The sequence below is a fragment of the Podarcis vaucheri genome, assembly GCF_965113315.1.
Source record: "Podarcis vaucheri genome assembly, chromosome: 11".
NCBI classification, from domain to species: Eukaryota; Metazoa; Chordata; class Lepidosauria; order Squamata; family Lacertidae; genus Podarcis; species Podarcis vaucheri.
In genome coordinates, this window is record NC_138749.1 from 47342188 (window position 1) to 47359781 (window position 17594).

Below are 17594 nucleotides of genomic sequence, written 5' to 3' on the forward strand. Positions count from 1 at the left end.
TATTTACAGATAAATTGTAAACAGATAAGAACATTGGCAGGATTACTGTAATAATACTTATACTGTTTTATAAGAGTATATATTTAAAGTAGATGAATAAATGAACAAATTAAGTTAATTTGGATATGCAGAAGATAGTAAAAATAAATTTAAGGAACCATAGAAAGAGGGGGAAGAAGTCAAGTTTTGAAATGTTAAAATGATTGTACTGTCATATTCAACTTTAATGTAAAACTTCAAAGATGATTTGAAAATGATTGTAAAATTAGTGAAAAGCATAAATTTAATTTAAAAATATATCTGAAAACATAGTTTTAGTGCCTTGTACCCTCTATGCTGAACAAAACATCTCCTTCTGAAAGAGAAGTGACCTATTTTTATTTTTTAAGCAGCAGTTCATCTGAAAAGCACCTGGGGTCTGCATTCTGATATTCAACGTGGAACAAAGGCTTTCTGAACTGCAGCAAGTGGCTCAGATCTTGTACCTCCTGTATGCCCAAGTTATTACTATAATATTACATTTCTCTGAGTTAAACATGTGTTACAGAAATGATATATGCAGTGCCTATAGAATGTACAACAACTGTGTTCAAAATTATCACCCTGGTACGTTAATGGAAAGGAGCTCTGGCTGATTTCAGTGATGCCAATTCTCATGAGAATTTGGACATCTTCATTGCTGAAACGTTCTATTTGCACATGATTCATCTGATAGCTACTGCTCTGTCTGCCCTTGGGCACGGATAGGACCTGGCGCCAGACCAAGACGCAGAGCATCAGTTATGCCCTTGCATCAGAGTTTAGACCCTTATTCCCCTCTCAGTTGGCTGCTGGGCTTGCAAAGTGGTTCATAGGAGTGGTCCATTAGATAGCATCTATTATTAATTGCTCGCATGTTCCGAAACCAATTCATTCCTTATTTGTTTTCTGAGTAGTAAAACATGACTAAGATTAGCAGATTTTCTTTCGTGTATCACATTATTGCTTGCATAAAAGAAAATCGCCTGGAATCAGGAACGATTTTAACAATATTATTTTTTGAACGGCATGTTTGAAACATGTAGAATTTAATCGAGCCAAACCTAGCATTGTTAAGCCCACTGAAGTCAATGGAGGAGCGTGAAATAATAATTGATGTCAATTTTAATAACTGACATTGAAATATGCTTTACCTAGGCAGAGGGCCTTCTTGGTTGTTGCGCCTACCCTGTGGGATGCTCTCCCATCATACGTCAAGGAAATAAATATCTGAATTTTGGAAGACGTTTGAAGGCAGCCCCATATAGGGAAGTTTTTAATGTTTGATGTCATGTTGTGTTTTAATTTGTTGGAAGCCGCCCAGAGTGGCTTGCGTAACCCAATCAGATGGATGGGATATAAGTTGTTGTTGTTATAAATGGACTGTGCCTACTTGTATCTTCTGTGCAAATTACAGCTGCACTAATTGGAAATGTATTAGCTTGTCCCTAGCAATTGTATTTGCTTATTTGATTGCCTTAAGAATTTTCAGGTTTATTAACTTCTATTTTAAGTCTTCAGTAAATACATTGTCTTTTGATAATGAATCCTTAAAATACAACATATATATTAGCAACAGTTCTATTAACTATAAGTTGATTTCAACGTTATGCCACTTTTAAAATAAATATGCTGTAATTTGTAACTCTTAGCTATACTGGAGAATTGTTACTGAGTGGAAGTGGAAATACTTTCCAATTGTTGCCTAAAATACTTCAAGGGGGATTTTGGTTGTAAGATGTGGAACAAAATGAAGAATCAACAAAACTGAAACATCATAGTTTCACACCATCCCCATCGTGAGGGGGGAAAATAATTACAAAGTCATTATCTAGTGATATTTTAAGTTCAGTTTAGTATGGAAGTAACATTAACTGTGAAGCAATAAGAAAAGCTTTTGTAGAGTGTAGACCTGGGGTCACTAATGGTGCAATGGCACCTTTGAGGACTTCCCTTAGTGCCTATGAAGCCTCTGGGTCCCTCCTCACTGAAGGAATCACAAGGTGGTGAGGTCTGATAATTCCTTGCTCCCATTGAAAGTTACCTAGAGCTAGAAGGGGAAACTGGAAGAGAAACATATTCCATTTCCCCTTTCAGCTCTATGTCCTTTTCCAGACTCAGGTTGCCACCTGAAGAGCTAAACAAAAAATGGAGAAACTGAGGGAGTAAAAGGGCAAGGTGAATGATCTGGAAGTCTTGTGGAGGGGGTGGGGAAAGTGACCAAGTGGGATGACACAGAGTCAGGGGAGAAAGAGAGAATGGAGTGCGGGAGAGAGATGAAAGAATATGCCATGGGCAGATAAGCACACAAGTCAGATCAAGTAAAACTTGAAATTGTATAGCCACCATCAAACCAAAGACCACGTCTCTCAGTATTGACTACCAGAGCACAAAACAAACAAGCAAAAACAAATGAACCATAGATCTGAGGCACAGTTCCATATGGATCCTCATATTTCTTTACTAAGACTTCCCACAAAACCATCACCAAGTCATAGGTCAGTTCTCTGTGTCCTGTGATCTGTTGGTGGTTTTGGTCACATCCTATGTAAAATAATTAAGGATTTGTGTATGCATACAGATGCCTTTGGGAAGAGCCAAGCTGTCCGATCATGTTACAGAAAATTGTGTTAGATATTTTATTCTGGCGTGATTTGGCACTTGATCACTGTGTTCTAAATCTTGATCTAATTATAAAACATCCATATCGCTTAATTTTGAAAATGAGAAGACAGGACCTTGATTCTAGAAGCATGACTTCACAATCGCACTGTCTATTCCAGAAGCTCCACATAGCTCCATTGGCTTCTTCTGCTTGTAGTTTTGTAGTGAACAGTCTCAGCGTTCCATACCAAGGAAATATGTAAGGGTCAAATGCTGAAAAAACAGATTGGCAGTGAACAAACCATCAGTAGGCGAGAGGCGTCTTGTTCTTGGGTGCTCTCCCACAGTGAGAGCCACTACCAAAAGTGAGAAGACATCTGAATATATGACTGCAGTCAGATGGCACTTTAGTCCATATTCCAGACCCTTCAAGTGTCCCTATTTTCCAGGGACAGTCCCAGATTTACAAAAGCTGTCCTGGTTTCTAATTTGATCCTGGAATGTCCCACTTTTCCTTACAACATCCCTATTTTCATCAGAGAAATGTTGGATGGTATGGCATCATGCAACTCCCAAGGCAAGGAGATAAGTATGCAATCTTTAGAAGACACTTGAAAGCAGCCCTGTACAGGGAAGGATTTATTATCAATGTTTCATGCTTTATTACATTTTAATATATGTTGGAAGCCACCCAGAGTGGCTGGGGCTACCCATTCAGATGGGCAGAGGATAAATAATAAAATGAAGAAGATGAAGAAGAAGAAGAAGAAGAAGAAGAAGAAGAAGAAGAAGAAGAAGGACATCTCTATTTTAATTAGAGAAATGTTGGAGGGTACGATTTTCCTGATGTTTCTTTATCACTAATTTCCACATTTTATGTCATCTTTCACACAATGTAAAAGGCACTTCTAGTGTAATCTAGTGGAAGTCTAGTGCTAATTTCTGTTTTAACTGCTTCCAGAAAAATATCCATTTGCAACCCTGTAAACCTGGGAAATTGTGGGTGTTTCCTGGGATGAAATTGGGATGGTAAGCCAGCATACAGTTTGCTCCTGCTATTTTAATATTTAGTGCAACATGGCAGTGTATCAATCAAAAAGCCGCAGTTCCATAACACAAGAGGTACTTGTGTAAAAGGAACATCATAAATTGGGACAGAAGTGCTAGCATTATCATCTGAAAAACTTAATACAGTAAACGCCAAATTTGAATGCCTGAATGGGTCAGGAATCGGCAGCATAAGAGGTTGCTACCTGATCAGCCAGTTTTCACTATTGTCTGAAGTATCTCCCATGATACTCTTTCCAAGCAAAACAGTTTTGGAGAATATGCAAGGGTTGGGGAACCAGACCGACCTGGGACACTGACCACCCAATCCTCTGCATGTTTACTCAGAAGTAAGCACCTGAGGTTAATAGATGTAACATCAGTTAACCATGCCTAGCATAACAGCATGGGATAATTGGGTTGTTGTTGTTTTTAAAAAAAGATGCAGTGGATGCATTTGGATTTGGAAAATCTGTGTTCAATAGTTCCCCAGCTAGGAATTTCACTGGAAGTACATTTTGCTCTTAGAAGCTTAATTCTTAGAAATAGGACTTCTTCTTCTTCTTCTTTGGCGATCACTCGTAACTGAGTAAGATTGTCTTCCATGAACACGGTCTTAACAGTGAGTCCATAAGTGACTGTGGAGGCCAATTCTGAATCCACACGTCCTTCCACAGTGGGGACATAGGTTTCCAGGTGGGAATTGATCACGGTGGGGGTTTGCCAAGCATGCCTTCCTCTTAGCATGTTTCTCTCTTTCGTCCTGAATTTGAGCATCTTCAAAGCCCATGACACCTTCGGTAAAGGCTGTTCTCCAACTGGAGCACTCACAGGCTAGTGTTTCCCAATTGTCAGTGTTTATACTACATTTTCTTAGATTTGTCTTGAGAGAGTCTTTAAACCTCTTTTGTTGACCACCAGCATTACGCTTTCCATTTTTAAGTTCAGAATAGAATAGCTGCCTTGGAAGACGATAATCAGGCATCCGCACAACATGAGCAGTCTAACGAAGTTGATGTTGGAGATTCATTGCTTTGACACTGGTGATCTTTGCTTCTTCCAGTACACTGGCATTAGTTCGCCTGTCTTCACAAGTGATGTGTAAAGTTTTTCGGAGACACCATTGATGGAATATTTTGAGGAATTGGAGATGGTGTTTAGAAGTGGTCCATGTTTCACAAGCATATAGCAAGGTTGGTAGTACAATAGCTTTGTAAACAAACATTTTGGTTTCCGTGCAAATGTCCCGGTCTTCAAACACTCAGCGCTTCAATCAGGAGAAAGCTGCACTCACAGAGCTCAGGCAATGCTGGATTTTGGCATCAATGTCAGCCCTTGTGGAAGGAAAACTGCACAGGTAGGAGAAGTGATCAACACTTTCTAACATTACGCCATTGAGTTGGATTTGTGGCACTGTAGAGGGGTTGTTTTGTGCTTGTTGGTGTAGCACTTTGGTTTTTTGGATGTTGAGCGATAGGCCAAGCTTTTCATAAGCTTCTGCAAAGATATTTAGGATGGTTTGGAGATCATCCTTTGAGTGTGCACACACTACATTGTCATCAGCATACTGGAGCACTATGATGGAAGTTATGGTAACCTTACTCTTTGCTTTCAGCCTACTCAGATTTAAGTGCTTTCCATCTCTTTGATGTATGATTTCTACTCCGGTGGGGAGTGTGACAAAAAAGTTGGTTTTGCTGGACAGGTTGGATCAGCAAGTGTTTCTTTTTCCCCTTTCTTTCCCTGCCAGCAAATGGTTAACAAACGGCAGCCTCTGATTGGCTGTGGTTCCAGGAGGGAGAGTTTAAAGAAGAGGATTTGAAGAGAGATGGTTGAGTTGTGGGAGGTGGGCTGGAATTGAGGCTGAAGAGGTTGGTCTGTTATTGCTTAAAGTACCTCAGGAGCAGGATTGTTAAAGGGGTGGATAACTGAAAGAAAGTATCACCATATGAAGGAACCAATGGCCTAAGAACTGATGAAGAATATAAACAATATTAAAATAGAAAAGTATAAAGAATTAAGTAGAATTTTTTTATTAAAATGGTATAGAACTCCGGCACAAATGGCGTATATAGTTTAGTCCCAAATGCTGGCATTGTGGTCAGGAAAAAGGACTATATTCACACATGTGGTGGGAATGTAGAATATTGGCAAAAGATTATAAAGGTAATTTCTGGATTATTTCAAATAAACATAGATGTTAATAGGGATTTGTTATTTTGGGGAATACTGGGAAATAGCAAAGTAAAAAGTAATAAGCAAGAGTTGTACAAGATTATGATTTTAGCTGGAATGGCAGTTATTGCTTTGGGATGGAAAGAAAAGGCCAAATGGAATATGGAAAAATGGAATGATTATGTTTTTGAATACGTACAATCAGAAATATTTGCACAGATAGTGGCAGAGGATAGATGAGAAAATAAATGCCAAAGAATCACAAATAAATGGGCATTTTCAGGAACTGGATAGAAAGAGGGGAAGCCAACCCTAACATACAAGCTCGAATGAACAGACTGTGTACATGGATAAAGATATGAAGAAGGAAGGCCAGACTGGTGGGGGGGGGAGGGTTGGAGTGGGGAGGGAGGGGGAAGGAAAAGGGGGAAAAAGTAAAAGTAAACTGGATGGTATTTTGAAGTGATTTTGTTATGTAAGCATTTTTTCAGAAACCATATATATTAATATTATGTAGTTATGCATTGTAATATGAATGAATTTTGTTTTGTATTCTTTGTTTTATAGAATACATATAATAATGTTATGTTAGTAAGCAAATTTAATAAAACAGTAAAATAATAAAAAAATGAAAGGACCATATGAAGGAACCACACCTATAATGCAAAAACAACTGAGGATGAATTTAATTGAAATTGCACTGTATTCCTGAAGTAACCTAAGCTGAATCCATTTGTGTTATTTACATTCTTACCTTAAATAAATCTTTATTGTTTATTTAAAGAAAACTGGTCTGAGATTCCAACTTACTATTTACCCCCTCACAAAGGTCTAAAATTTTAAGGGGAAAGAGAAAGAGACCTTCAGGTAAAGAGTTGTTCAGTAAGGTGGGGGCAATTTATCTAAGTGAGAGCGGGCCCAACGGCGTGTGGGGAAAAAGTGCCGACACGCCCGTCACAGGGAGTTTCCCTTCGACAAAGTGTAGGATTATGGCAATGAAAATAATTGTAGAGTTGGGGCGATAACACCACCCTGTTTAACACCTGGTCCCACTGTGAATGCCCAATACACGCATTTGTTTCTTTGGTTATAAACTTCCATAGAGAACTAATTGACAGCTAGCCTGTGGATCCCAGTGCTTGACTCTCAGGTTGTTGCTACATTACAACCCTGAGGAGGATGGCGAGAGATATAGGTCATGGTGGCATGGTGGCAATCTTAACCTAGTCTGTGGGAGTCTTTGAGGAAATATTCAAACTGGCAAATCCCTAACCGCAATACCAGCAGTTTCTTGCTCTGCCCCCTGCAACAATCACATCATTTTCTGGAGTCAAGTATTTCCAGTTTCTACTCAGCATCCATCACCAGGCTTCTGTGTTGCAAAAAAAGCCCACATCTGATGTGTCACCTGCCAGAATGTTATTTGTAGAAATGTATCAAATGCCTGCCAGTAGGCGTATGTTCCTTCACTGACATGTAGCTGTGTTTGTGAGCTTTATGATGCTCATCAAAAGAATTTCTACATGCTGCCCAGTGCTGCTTCCCTTAACTTTGTCATATAAATCAAAGACATTGGCAACAGAATCGAGACAAGTGCTGAATATGACTCATCCTCAGCAGAAGTGTGGGAACTTGGGCCATGCTTTTCTTGAGGTTCCTCACATACCCTTGGCTGCCGAAGCAGCTCATCTCATCACACGCCCCTGCAGGAACCTTAACTAAGCATCCTCTTTCCGCATGTGGGCTCTGGAAGATGGATGTTTGGTGGCTGCTTCTGGGGGAGGAGGGAGCAGATGAAAGACTAGTTTGAGCTCATTCCAAATGCAGAACCCACCACTTGACTATTTACCGTATTTTTTGCACCATAACACTCACTTTTTTCCTCCTAGAGAGTAAGGGGAAATGTCTGTGCGTGTTATGGAGGGAATGCCTGCGGGTGGCGGGGGGGGGGGGATCTGCTGCAGTCGTGAGCAGAGGATCCATGGTTCCCCTTCCTTCCCTCCTCCGTGGTTACAAAGCATGGACCCACATGGATCCTCAGGATTTTTGCATTGGGCTACTCCAAACTCACTGTCAGATCATATGTCTGTGGCCACAGCATGAACCACAAAAATCATATATCCACTATTTCATTTAGAATATTTTTTTTCTTGTTTTCCTCCTCTAAAAACTACGTGCGTGTTATGGTCTGGTGCGTGTTATAGAGCGAAAAATACGGTAAGTTAGTTGCCTGACCAATTTGAAGAGGGAAGGCTAGGTTGTTCCCAGCCATTAACTGGTTTACATGGCCTGCAGCAGAGGACTCCCATCTTTTCTCTTACATGCAGAAACCTGCAGCTCAAAGCTGTTAGTGTAGTAGCAAAAACGGTAGTTCTACCATTTTAAGGTGTGTGGTTTTTTTAAAAAATTTGAGACAGGGGCATTTATTCTACTTTTAAAAATTATGTCAGGTATCAAAGGAGAGGGGAGTCAAAATAAGAAACCTAAGTCCGAGATGGGGAGTCTGTTTCCCTCCAGTTGACTCCAGCTCTCATCAACTGCATCCAGCAGAGCCAATGATCGGGGGGATAGGAGCTGGACTCCAACAACTTCTGGACATAGCCATCAACCGTCCCTTATTTGGTGGGAAAGTCCCTTATCCCAGCGCTGTGTCCTGCTGCTGTCCCTTATTGATGATGTCCCTTAAATTTCCCGGGTTTCAAAGGAAGCAGCTCCTCTCCCTCTCTCCCTGCCGGCCAGGGAGGAGGGAGGCTCCAACTGTGTTGCTTGGCTGCGTTGTTCACCCAATAAGGAGTCTAAGAATGACTGGGGGGGGGTGGCGCTTGCATGCTTTGTGCTGATCAAATTGGCCGCGTTGCCTGGGGACTCGCCTTTGCTCAGCGCTTCCCAGCGGAGAAGTGATGGTGGTTTTCCTTGCTGCATCCCCTTTGTCGGGTTGCTGAGCTGTGAGAACCACCACTTGAGGCTTTGTTTGGCTGCTGATTGACTAAAATCCCTTATTTTCGAGGCTGCTGATCCCTTATTTTCGAGGCTGCTGATCCCTTATTTTCAAATCTGTAAGTTGACAGCTATGCTTCTGGGGACCACAGGTTCCTCCATCCACAGGTTCCCCATCCAGGCGTGGCCTGACAGGCCTCATAAGGACTGCTGCCGTTGCTCCTGCCGCCCAGGAAAACTCCCCTGCTTGAGTGCCTGAGGGCCCTGGTCCGGCCTCTTTCCACCTGCCCCAGGGCAGGCCCTGACAGGCCTCATAATAACTGTTGCTGTGGCTTCTGTCCAGGGAGGACTGGGGTATTTTGGGGGGGAAGTTTTGTTTGGCGTTTTTGCTGTTGTTACTGACATTAACTGATATTACTGATATCAACTTTTTGTATCTTTATTTTTATGTGGAAATGGTTCAGTTTGGTTATGTAGTTTGTAATGTGTTTTTATTTACTTTTATGACTACTTTGCTATGTTTGCAATCATGCAAATCTTTTCATATTGTAAGCAGCCTTGAGCATTGTTTTATCTGTGGAAAGGCGGCATACAAATAATAATAAAAAGATAATGATGATCCATGTTCCAAGTTCTTGTAGTTAATAGGATGCTTCTGGTTTTAATTAGACCATTAGAATATCAGCTTCTGGTTGACTGACCGAACCCAAAGGGTGCTCATCAATGGTTCCTCTTCATCCTGGAGAAGAGTGACTAGTGGGGTGCCACAGGGTTCTGTCTTGGGCCCGGTTTTATTCAACATCTTTATCAACGACTTGGATGATGGACTCAAGGGCATCCTGATCAAATTTGCAGATGACACCAAACTGGGAGGGGTGGCTAACACCCCAGAGGACAGGATCACACTTCAAAACGACCTTGACAGATTAGAGAACTGGGCAAAAACAAACAAGATGAATTTTAACAGGGAGAAATGTAAAGTATTGCACTTGGGCAAAAAAAATGAGAGGCACAAATACAAGATGGGTGACACCTGGCTTGAGAGCAGTACATGTGAAAAGGATCTAGGAGTCTTGGTTGACCACAAACTTGACATGAGCCAACAGTGTGACGCGGCAGCTAAAAAAGCCAATGCAATTCTGGGCTGCATCAATAGGAGTATAGCATCTAGATCAAGGGAAGTAATAGTGCCACTGTATTCTGCTCTGGTCAGACCACACCTGGAGTACTGTGTCCAGTTCTGGGCACCACAATTCAAGAAGGACACTGACAAACTGGAACGTGTCCAGAGGAGGGCAACCAAAATGGTCAAAGGCCTGGAAACGATGCCTTATGAGGAACGGCTAAGGGAGCTGGGCATGTTTAGCCTGGAGAAGAGGAGGTTAAGGGGTGATATGATAGCCATGTTCAAATATATAAAAGGATGTCACATAGAGGAGGGAGAAAGGTTGTTTTCTGCTGCTCCGGAGAGGCGGACACGGAGCAATGGATCCAAACTACAAGAAAGAAGATTCCACCTAAACATTAGGAAGAACTTCCTGACAGTAAGAGCTGTTCGACAGTGGAATTTGCTGCCAAGGAGTGTGGTGGAGTCTCCTACTTTGGAGGTCTTTAAGCAGAGGCTTGACAACCATATGTCAGGAGTGCTCTGATGGTGTTTCCTGTTTGGCAGGGGGTTGGACTCGATGGCCCTTGTGGTCTCTTCCAACTCTATGATTCTATGATTCTATGATTCTATGATTCTATGATTCTATGATTCTATGATTCTATGATTCTGGTCCACCTGCCTTGCCCCACCCTCTAACCTTCATAAGGGAGATGTTTCAAGAGAGGAATGGGACTCTCTGCTGACCAGGCAAAGGCTTGTTGCTGCTGTGTATGCATCTTCTGATGAACTGAATGGAAGACTATGAGTTATGGGAGTAGAGAAAGAGTGCGTGTGAATTATTTTGTTAATGTGGTTAATACTATTTTGTAGATTATGAGTGATGTAATGCTTTGTAAAATTTTAGAATATGACTTTTCTTGTGGTTGTGCTGTTTAGCTTATTTTTTAAGTTGTTTTGTTAGTAGTGTTTTATAGAAGGCAGTTGCTTTACTGGTGATTTGCCATTGTTTTGGTGATGATTTGTTAATAATTTTGTATGATTTATGCTGCAATTGGGATATTCTGCTATGCCACTATTTGTTGTCTGTAGGCCGCTTTGTGATTCATGTGAGTGAAAAGTGGCAGAGAAATATAATAAATAAATGAAATTAAATGAATGAATTACAGTGATTTAATATTCATTTACTGTGATTCTTCGAAGAATGCAATGAACATTTGTAGGAGCCAACTTGAAGAAGAAGAGTTTGGATTTGATATCCCGCTTTATCACTATCCTAAGGAGTCTCAGAGTGGCTAACATTCTCCTTTCCCTTCCACCCCCACAACAAACACTCTGTGAGGTGAGTGGGGCTGAGAGACTTCAGAGAAGTGTGACTGGCCCAAGGTCACCCAGCAGCTGCATGTGGAGGAGCGGGAACAATTGTCTTCCTCTTGAAGTATATATTTATTTTCCACGCACATTTATATCCCACTTTTTATATCAAGGCTCTATAAATGTTGTTTCCAGGAGATGTTCAGACACTGACCAGATAGAGACCTGGTTCGCATCAGTAAAGTAGTGGCCTCATGCACCTTCAGACTAGTTTCCCTGTGAATTTGACCAGTGGCGTAGCGTGGGTTGTCAGCACCCGGGGCAAGGCAAGTAATTTGCGCCCCTAACCCGTGGATTTGCACCCCCTAACCCATGGATTTGCGCCCCCTAACCCCCAGATGTTGCGCCCGGTGCGGCCGGCCCCCCTGCACCCCCCACGCTACGCCACTGAATTTGACACAGTCTGTTTCTGATTGTTTTCTACCTCAGAAATCTTGTAATTTAAATAGCATTTTTTTTTCTCTCAGAGGAATTTCCAGTCAGATTGACAACACTATGATCCTAGAGTATTTGCATGTAAATCATAATGATACCAGCTATATTCACGGGACAACAGGAAATGGATAAACTTCACCAAATGTGTATGTGTTGTTGTTTTTTTAAGGTGAACAACATGGATTGAATTCACTGGTGACTTTACCTCAACCACCTTAACTCTTCTTGCACAAATTAGGGCACCCCTACTTATGAGAGTCTTTTGCATCATATCCAGTGCTGTTCTGGAGGGTTCTCCAGCTATCAGGGCCAGATTTTCAGGAGGCACAAAGTCTTTGTAGGTAGGAAAGATCACAAAAAATTGTGCTTTCTGCTAAGGCAAAGCCACCTTTGCAGACATGCCCATGGAAATGTTCTGTCAGGAAGAAAAATAGTCCTCCACAGCAAACATTAATGCAGGAGGTATCTAATCTGGAAATGTTAAGCTTACAAGGTATGCTGACTAGTGAAATTGTCCATAAATTGTTTCAACATCTTAAATAAATTAGGCAGTTAATTTTTTATTATGAAATTTTAATAGGGAATCACAAGTTTATTAGATTATTGGACTTTATGGCTCCTGTTATGGTCAATAGAGAACTGAATGGCCTAATTCAGTTTCAGGATAAAGAAGAGAATTTATCTCTTACATCTTTTTTGTCACCTATTAAAAACTACTGAATAGGAACACTGTCTCAGATTTGTTGCATCTTGGGTGTGGAAGGCATTATAGCAATCATTCATCAAAGCAAAATCAGATTCAAATTCCTCCCAAGGTATGCCATAAAATTGCAGTGATTGATGCCTTTCTTCAAACAGATTCAGGCACACAGGAAAGGGTTGACCCTGGTGCTCTGTTAATATCTGTAAGTAAGATGCAAAGTCCCCAGGAAGCCCCTGGCTCGGCAACATTGATTGGAAATAATTACAGAGGTAAACAGATCCAGCAGGTACATTATTCTAAGGATGAATTTAATCAAGCTAATACAAAGAAGACATTGGGAGGATAGTGAGGATAAGAAGCAGTTAGTCCCAAATGAAGCACAATTTTTGACAAAATGGGAGAAATATGTTAATCTGGCCTTATCTATGAGTCTCCAAAGAGGAGATTATATATACCTGTAACAATGCAACAAGAATGGGTATTGTTTGTTGCCAATGAGAAGCTGCTGTGAAAATAACAACTGGGCTTTCAAAATTATAGAATTATATCATTAAATGAGTGAGGGTTTCCAAGAAAGGATGGAGGACTCAAAAGACAGATCACCACCCCCTAGATCTAAGGAAATTGGGTGCATTACAATTTGGAACATTCAGAATTTATACTTGCTAATCTTTTTGTGCCCACATACTGCAGATTTTTTCAAAGTGTAAATTTTCCTTTCTGTCAACTCTATGCCTCCTGTCAGGAGAGTCAACTCGGCCCCGCAACCGTGGGTGCCCGGGGCCATAATTGTCATGCAATGTACATGGCACTATGGCACTGACACCAGAATTTGTGGGTGCTCGGGCACCCAGGGCCCCAGGGAGTTGGCACCTATTCCTTCTTTTAAGAGAAAGTTTTGACTTAGTATGCCTCTGATCTGGATTTAAGGCAGGCATTGGCAAACCCGGCCCTCCAGATGTTTTGGGACTACAACTCCCATCATCCCTGACCACTGGTCCTGTTAGCTAGGGATGATGGGAGTTGTAGTCCCAAAACATTTGGAGGGCCAAGTTTGCCTACTCCTGATTTAAAGCATTTTTCTTACTGCTCCTGTTACTGCTTCCCCTCCTCAGACTTGGATGTAAGTTAAGCACAAGAAGAGGTAGCCAAATCTTTTTGACCATTTGCAGTCCAAATACGAGTCCTTTCTCTTTCTCAGCTTTTTATTTTATTTTATAGAGCCCTAGATGAGGGAATTTCATTTGTAGCTTTCTTATCAGGGGCTTACTTTCTCTCTCTGACAGAGCCAATGTCCCTTGGCTATTTACATTTCAGAGTTTCATCCTAAACAGATGCTGTTGCTGCCATTTCTGCCATCACTTCACAGCCAACTTGGCACTAAAGCTTCCAGTTCTATGGGGAAAGCAGGACACAACTGGTATGGTAGGTTTCCCAATTTTTGAACCAGGCACTGTGTCTCTTTCCCAGGAATTTCCAATATAGCAATCAGCAGGAGTGACGTAAGGTCATTGTTAAAGGAGTTGAACATTTATAAGCACCCCAATAAAAATTGCATCCTTCTAACTGGATATTCCAGGACTGGTAGTCCCAGTCCCATGTGGGAAAACTTACCCCACCTGTGGCCTTTCCTCCCTGTGTTCCAAGGTAAATTGGGGGCAGAGGCTGTTAGAATTCTTGCTCCATGATTACGGTCATAGGATTTTTGTCTTTCACATGACGGTATATGTTTTGACTCCACAGAGTGGGAAGTGATGGAGACAGGATGTTTGTGTTACTGTGTTCCGTGAAGTGGGACTATTGTCCTTTGTTCTTTTTCTCTTTGCTGTCTGATGCTAGAAAGAGAGGGAGCCATGTTGCAGAGCTCTGAGTGTGTTTATATGTAAATAAAGTAGATTAGCCAAAATGCTGAGTTGCTGAGGTCTGTCACGCAAGGTGTTAGGATATTTCCGTTCCACCTTAAAAGGGAGCAGGATGTTTGTGTCACAGCCTGCGTATTTCCTGTTCACAGGATGTTTATGTTTGCTACTGCTTTCGTTTCTCTCTCTGTCGAAGACACTGACGCAGAACAGTCATGTCTTTCTTTGTTCTGATCAACGCTGAATAAAAGCTTGTAAATAATGCTCTTCTGGGTGCGACTTTTGCTGTGCATTATCTGCTGATAAGAGTGTGATTGAGCCCTGGAATGTGGCAAGGTATTTCCAGAAAACTCGTGTCGCTAATAGCTCATACTGCGTGACTACGGGAGGTCGATGGATCGTCCGGCAGCCGGCTTGGGGGCCATGATGGACTTTATCTCCCTGGCAGTATCCCAACACTCTGCAGATCTCTAAGTGTGCCAATGTCGGTTGGCATCAGTCGCTGTGATGTTCAAGCTGAAGAAAACTTATGAAGCTCCCGAACGATCGACCAGGAGAGAGGGAACATGCCAGTCGGGCATGTGTCTCTACCAGGGTCCTACTCAAGTGTAGGCTGAATTCCTGACAGATGCGACAAGGACTAACAGAACTGAGGTGAGCTCAGCTCTACAAAGTGTTTGCTTCTGTCCTGCTGCCTAGCATTCTTACAGGGGTGCTCTCATTTTTGAGAGGCAGCCTTTCTCAAATATGCATGTCAATACACCTAACCATTTCTGCATATCAATCCTCACTTAAAGGCTCAGGAGCAGGCCAGGTCAACCCCCCCCCCCAATCCAACTGGTAACTGCAGAAAGCATACAACTAGTGTGGTAGTTCTCTAATAACTACCCATAGCCGTCACACCATTCCATTTGAATATGGAATCTGTTCCATACATTGAAAGCACTCATACCAGTTTAACAGTCATGGCTTCCCTTCCCCCAAAGACTCCTGAGTGCTGGCAGTTTTTAGGAGGCCCCTATGCAGAAACCTGCAGCTACAACATACCCTCCAACATTTCTCCGATGAAAATAGGGATATCCTATTCAGCCGGTCTAACTGGGTTGCCCCAGCCACTCTGGGCAGCTTCCAACATATACAATCATACCTCGGGTTAAATATGCTTCAGGTTGAGTGTTTTCAGGTTATGCTCTGTGGCGACCCAGAAGTAATGGAACACATTACTTCCGAGTTTCGCCACTTGCGCATGCGCAGACGCTAAAAATGACATCACGCGCATGCGCAGACACAGGTTGCATTCGCTTCAGGATGCAAATGGGGCTCCGGAACGGATCCCATTCACATCCAGAGGTTCCACTGTATAAAAAAATAATAAAACATGATTATTATTTTTAGAAAACCTTCCCTATATAGGGCTGCCTTCAAATGTCTTCTAATGGTTCTCTAGTTACTTAAATCCTTGGCTTGAGGGCCACATAACTCCATACCCTCCAACATTTCTCCGATGAAAATAGGAACATCCTAAGGAAAAGCGGGACATTCCGGGATCAAATCAGAAACCAGGGCAGCTTCTGTAAATGTGGGGACTCAGCTAGACTGCTGAAGAAAAAGTGATTTGTTTGTATGTGCAATATAACATTTTGCCACCAGGTGTGGAATCCCTTTTTTCTCTACCTGTTTTCCCTGTTTAAATTTTCAACGCTTCTGCTTAAGAAACAAGAAGTGTTTCATGCATTATTCCTATTATCCTCTCCTAAAGCTTACCCCTTTATCTGTGGGCCCTTAGGCTGCGAGGCAAAAATTCTAGAGGAGCCTGCCAGGCTAAGGCTTAATAGATTTCAGATTTACCTAGCTCTGGTGCCAGTAACCTCACTACCTAGTTTCTGGATTAGATAATGCACTACTTCGAAGTGTTCCTGAACCTTATAAAGGAATGGACACTAAACTAATTCAGATTTGGTGTAACTGAATTGGCACTGGGGCAAGATGATTTGTGCAGGCCCTTGTAAGACAAAATGGCACATGGATGCATCTACACATTTTTAGAGGCAGTTAAATAGAATATGCTCTGCAATCAACTGCCAATGAACATTGTGAAACACATTTTTAGAGGACATAGCATTCTCCCCCTACCCAATCACTGCCTAAATTTTGTGGCTGAAACCACATCACTATGCCAGTTTCCAGTAAGTATGACAAACTGCTCTAATTAAGCCCATTTAAAATAACAGCTTTATGGAAAACATATGTGAAACCAAATGTGTTTTTAAATTAATTTTCAATTGCTCTTTTGTGCAAATGAGAGAGTTTCAATCAATGCAAATACGATTCAAGAGAACTGGAACACTGAGGACTTACTTGTTTGCAACAAAAATAAACAAAAATGGATGGGCAATGCAAGAACAGTGTAAGATGTTATTAATTCAAAAATCAAAAACTATTCTAACTACAGTACTTTGCAATTAATTTAGGAGAGGGGGAAAAGCTTGGCAACATAATATATGAAACTGTTCAATCTGCAGCACTCAATTGCAATGTTTAAAACTGTGATTTGGCTGGAATTATGGGAGAACTTGCTTATGTAAATGTTCTCTTGTTGACGTTTAGGTCCTCTGTTCTCTATTTGGGATTGCAAAATCGCAGGAGCCCTAATCCCTATTTAAGAATTCTAAATCCCTCATGCAATGAGGCGGTGTGAGGTTAAATTTGCTAGCTCTACTTTCCTCCAACCTGGGCTATCTCCATTACCCTATGTGAGTTGGAGGGGTAACATCTGGAGGAGGGATGCTTTTCTACTCATGTAGGCTCCCTGTGCATTTTAGAACCCCAGTTTTCCAGGGTTCTAAATCACACAGGGAGCCTAAATGAGGTTCCAAACGTGTGGAGAGCAATGGTGCTAGTGGGAGAGGAGGGGGAAGAGAGCAAGCATGCTCATCCCCGTCTCCTCATTATATGAAGGATTTAGAATGTCTGCACTTGAAAACGTTGGCAGCATTAAGATAAATTCAACAGTGTAAGTAAGTTTTGATGTAAGTAATAATGGAATGCTGAATGGTTTATGTAATGAGTATGGGTTGCTCGTGCGTAAGTTGCCGCCTCTCCTGGCTATGTTGCCTGGTTAAACCTTTCTGTCTGGACAGCCCTTCACTTCGTGGCTGCCTCAGTCGCTAGCAGAATCCGTCAGTGGGCGGTTCTTAAACCTTTTCCAACATAAAAGTTGTTTGATGCCAAGTCTCCTCCTACTCTCCCTGCGCGGAAGTCTTCTGCGCAGGGAGGGCGTGGGTAGTGGAGGACCCGTGCTCTCCCCGCTGGTGTCCGGTGAAGAGTCGTGGAGCCC

At 41.8% G+C, this 17594-nt stretch overlaps 1 protein-coding gene across 1 annotated transcript in view; it reads left to right on the forward strand.

Annotated features, from left to right (window-relative positions):
- Positions 1–2883: 2883 nt before the first annotated feature.
- PRR16 (proline rich 16) overlaps positions 2884–17594 on the forward strand; it is a 160912-nt gene continuing 146201 nt past the window's right edge. Inside the window, exon 1 of the mRNA XM_082191633.1 lies at positions 2884–2987. The gene's annotated coding sequence lies outside the window, so the exon portion shown is untranslated. The remainder of the gene's footprint in view (positions 2988–17594) is intronic.